General features: G+C 43.6%; 1 protein-coding gene across 5 annotated transcripts in view; it reads right to left on the bottom strand.

The window, feature by feature from the left end:
- Positions 1 to 4,988, bottom strand: part of LOC102419547 (zinc finger protein 331-like) — a 15,819-nt gene that overhangs the window by 7,954 nt on the left and 2,877 nt on the right. Inside the window, exon 3 of one of the 5 annotated variants that reach the window (XM_023764975.1) lies at positions 4,120 to 4,300. The exons of 3 other annotated variants lie outside the window; for them this stretch is intronic. The gene's annotated coding sequence lies outside the window, so the exon portion shown is untranslated. The remainder of the gene's footprint in view (positions 1 to 4,119; positions 4,301 to 4,988) is intronic. One more of the 5 variants, XM_014466874.2, reaches the window with a different exon arrangement.

Here is a 4,988-nt window from a genome sequence, read left to right as displayed (position 1 = left end):
AAGTGTCCCCTTGGAGTTCGATCAATCACTATGACATGTACTGACCACCAGGGGGCAGCACAGAACAAAGGAAGGCACCAATCATATATTTATATGTATATATATATATATATATACATACACACACACACATATACATTCACACACACACATATATATTTTTTGGAGAATTATTCCCCAAAAATGAATACAGACTTTGAATAATGAATTCCAAAAGGTAAAATCTAAAAAGAAAGAAAAATCAACTTAGCTATCAGCTTTTAAGTGTATTTGGGGCGGGGGGGGGACACCCAGTATATGCACCATGAATTCCTGGTGCATAGGTTTCATGAGTCGATGCTCAACCACTGAGCCACACTGGCCGGGCTCAAGTTTCTTCTTCTTCTTTTTTTCTTTAAAGGAAGGGCCCTAGGAGCTTGGAAGTGAGGAAGGTAATGGTAATAGGCCTGGGAGGAGGAGGAGGGGGACAGAGGTAGGAGGGAGAGGGGGGAGAGAGAAGAGGAAGGGGAAAGGAGGGGAAAGGAAGGGAGGGGAGGGGAGGGAAGGGTGCTGGCGTGCCTGGGAGGGAGAACACACTCTCAAGTTTCTCCTTTATGAGCTCCTTAGGAAATTGAAATTGTTGGCAGTAGTCCTGCATTAATCCCATTATAAGAAATAAACTTAAGACAGTCCCAAAGTTAAAGAAAAAATAATAAAGAGAAAACCCCACAGTTGGAGTGCGGTATATTGCAGTCAGTAAGAGAAAGCTGAACGAATAGGCCTGTGGTAGACTGAACAGCATACGTCCTAATTCTGGAAACTGGGACTATGTTATATTACATGGAAAGGGTTGCAGCTGGACTTAAAGTCACTAATCAGCTGACCTTAAAATAGGGAGATCATCCAGAATTATCCGGGTGGGTCCAATGTAATCGCAAAAGTAGATGAGGGGTGTCAGAAGGAGAGAAAGATTTGAGGAGGAAAGCAGGGACAGCGTGATATGACATGAGAGGACTTGTCTCTGTTGGCTCTGAAGATGGAGGAATGGGCTGTAATTCCAGGAATGCAGGCAGCCTCTGGAGCTGGGAAAGGCAGGGGAAGGGTGCCCCCTAGAGCCTCTGAAAAGGAACGCAGGCTTACCGACACCTTGGGTTTAGCCCAAGCATGTCAAACCCGCGGGCCGCATGCGGCCCACAATGAATATTTTTGCGGCCCAGCCAATATAACGGCATGTAAAAACGTTTTAATAAAAATTTCCTAACTTAATTTTTACAAATCCTGTTATACATATTAATAACGAACTACAACGTTCGCTAATGACTGATGACTATAATCCTGTTGCATTCATTTCCCTTACTCGCCGGCACCCCATTTCCCTCCACTAATACCAGCAGTGAATATTTTAGCAGCCGATGGCCACATCATTAGTCTTGTACTGGCTTGTTTGGTGTGCACAACAGGAAATATTTCGGTTTCAGAGAACAAGAAAAATAGGTTTATTTGTGTGACGCTTATGAGTTTGTGCAGTTATTCAGTGTCTGGTAAGTTCATGTTCAAGAAAAAATATTAATTTTTATTAAAATGTTCCATTATTTTATGTTAACGATGACTCATTTATTTCAGCCCTTTGTATTCAGCACGTCTCTACTGAAATAAGCCCACGTTTCTATGAAAATGGGAGCTTTTTGTGTTTTTTTTTCGGCCCACATACACTTACACCTTGTTTATTCAGCCTTTGAGTTTGACATGCTTGGTTTAGCCCAGGGCATTTTGGACTCCTAACCTCCAGGACTGCACCATAACGAATCTGTGCTGTTTTAAGCCACTCAATCTGTGACAATTGTTACAGCAGCAACAGGAAACTGACACAAGGCCCAGTATTGGAAAAACGGGTGACAAACCGATATGACCTCCCTGACCTTGCACATCCTTCCCGTGTCTCTAATACCATCAGACTCGGCGCAACAACAGCTAAGCTGCTCCGTGGCCTGATGAGGGAAAGTGCAAAGCAGAGAGAAGAGTGTCTGGTACAGGGAAGGTGCTCAATACAAGTGGCCCCTCTCCCTTCCGCCTTCACTGAGTAAGCAATTAAAATGTCATATTGAATAGGATACTTAAAAAGTGTTTTATTAAATAAAATTTCAACTAAGTAAAAATGTTCATGCATAGTATTGAGTACTGTTTAATATTACATCACATGCATTTTTCCTTCTTATGACTATTTCTAAACATCACTCTTCATAGCTGCATAATACTTCATAACATGAATTGGGTGTGATTTACTTTAACCATGTCCATCATTCTGAATACTGGCTGTGGTCTGAACACAGCCTTTGGTTCCAGAACAAGGGTCTAATTTGGGGGGGCACGTCCACACTTGTGAATGCCACAAAGTTATAGATTTTTTTCTGAGGAAGAAAGCCATATGCAACAAGTCTGTATACAATTTCCCTTGGAAAATGGCAAATGCAATTAAAGGAAGGACCTCAGGCTAAGGATTCCTGTTCTATGCTCTAGTTCAGGGGTCCTCAAACTTTTTAAACAGGGGGCCAGTTCACTGTCCCTCAGACCGTTGGAGGGCCGGACTATAGTTTAAAAAACACTATGAACAAATTCCTATGCACACTGCACATATCTTATTTTGAAGTAAAAAAACAAAACGGGAACAAATACAATATTTGTATTTGCATGTGGCCCGTGGGCCGTAGTTTGAGGACCCCTGCTCTAGTTCATTTTAAAATACATGATGAGAGAGAAACACCGATCAGCTGCCTCCTGCACACCTCCTACTGGGGATGTGCCCACAACCAAGGTACATGCCCTTGACTGGAATTGAACCCGAGACCCTTCAGTCTGTAGGCCAACGCTCTATCCACTGAGCCAAACCGGTCAGGGCAAAAATACATATATTTTTATTGATTTCAGAGAGGAAAGGAGAGGGAAAGAGAGAGACAGAAATATCAATGATGAGAGAGAATCACTGATCGGCTGCCTCCTGCACGCCCCACACTGGGGATCGAGCCCACAACCTGGGCATGTACCCTCACCGGGAATCAAACAGTGACCTCCTGGTTCATAGGTTGACGCTCAACCAATCACCAAGCAACACCAGCCAGGTGCTCTGGTTCATTTTGAGAACTGGTAAGTATCCATCATAATGACCTTCATACATATGTTGCTTCTGACCTACAGGGCATCCAGACGTACCACATAGAGAAAACAGAATGTACTGAACACTAATGCTCTGGGGGCTATTCTAAGGGGCTTTACCTATATTATCTCATCCTCATCACAACCTTGTCTTTATAGAGCCCCAAATGCTAAGAGGCAGAGACAGGATTGAAACCCCAATACTCTAGGTCAGCCTGTTTTTGTAGGGCTAAAGGGTTTTACATTTTTATGTTGTTATTATTTTTATTTATTTATTTATTTTTAATATTTTTTATTGATTTCAGAGAGGAAGGGTGGGGGAGAGATAGAAACATCGATGATGAGAGAGAATCATTGATCGGCTGCCTCCTGCAGGTCCCACACTGGGGATCAAGCCTACAACCCGGGCCTGTGCCCTTGACCGGAATCGAAACTGGGACCCTTCAGTATGCAGGCCAATGCTCTATCCCAGCGGTTCTCAACCTGTGGGTCGCGACCCCTTTGGCGGTCAAACAACCCTTCCACAGGGGTCGCCTAAGACCATCCTGCATATCAGATATTTACATTACGATTCATAACAGTAGCAACATTACAGTGATGAAGGAGCAATGAAAATAATTTTATGGTTGGGTCACAACATGAGGAACTGTATTTAAAGGGCCAGAAGGTTGAGAACCACTACTCTATCCACTGAGCCAAACCGGCTAGGGTGGTTTTACATTTTTAAAGGGTTGTGAAAACAAAAAGAAATGATCAAGAAACAAAGGAGGAGGAGGAGGGGGCATAATTCTGCACACTTTAACCATGAGCTGCACATACGACTTCCTTCCAAAGAGTCTAAGTATGAAAAGGAGGGAAAAGGAGTAACTTTCCAGTGGAGAAAACGAACAAACACTACCCTCGCCAACACTAACAAGGGCAACCTCAACAACCATACATCGTGTTGACAGTTTGTACCCTCTGTGATCTTTCACCCTCAAACCCATGCACCTCATCTAAACGTGAGACAAACATCAGATTCCAGCGCAGGAACACCCCGCCAAATGCCTGATCAGCACCTCTTACGTCTTCAAGGTCATCAGAAACAGGGGGAGTCTGAGAAACTGTCAGAGCCAAGAGGAGCCTAAGGAGACATGACAACAAACTGTATCGTGGTCTCCTGGATGGGATCCTGAAACAGATGGAGAAGATTCTGTAAAAACTAAGGGAAAGGAATAAAGCATGGACTTGAGTTAACAATAACGTATCAAAATCGGCCCATTCAGTATAAGGAATGTGCCATGCTAACTTGGTCATAATGGGGAAACAGGGGCAGGGTACCTGGGAATTCTCTGTAAGAAAAATTCTTTGGGCCAGAACCGGTTTGGCTCAGTGGATGAGCGTCGGCCTGCGGACTGAGGGGTCCCGGGTTCGATTCCGGTCAAGGGCATGTGCCTGGGTTGTGGGCACGTCCCCAGTGGGAGGTGTGCAGGAGGCAGCTGATCGCTGTTTCTAGCTCTCTATCTCTCTCCCTTCCCCTCTGTAAAAAATCAATAAAATATATTTTTAAAAAAAATTCTTTGGAATTCTTCTGTGAATCTAAAACCATTCTAAACAAATAAATCCATTGAAAAAGAACAGCATGCCGAAACCGGTTTGGCTCAGTGGATAGAGCGTCGGCCTACGGACTGAAAGGTCCCAGGTTCAATTCCGTTCAAGGGCATGTACCTGGGTTTCGGGCACATCCCCGGTGGGAGATGTGCAGGAGGCAGCTGATCAATGTTTCTCTCCTATCGATGTTTCTAACTATCTATCTCTCTCCCTTCCTCTCATGTAAAAAATCAATAAAATATATTAAAAAGAAAAAAAGAAAAAGAAAA

Source organism: Myotis lucifugus, unplaced genomic scaffold, assembly GCF_000147115.1.
Source record: "Myotis lucifugus unplaced genomic scaffold, Myoluc2.0 scaffold_365, whole genome shotgun sequence".
Classification (NCBI taxonomy): Eukaryota; Metazoa; Chordata; class Mammalia; order Chiroptera; family Vespertilionidae; genus Myotis; species Myotis lucifugus.
The sequence above is the reverse complement of the archived record's forward strand: the minus strand, read 5'-3'. Positions and strand labels throughout refer to the sequence as shown.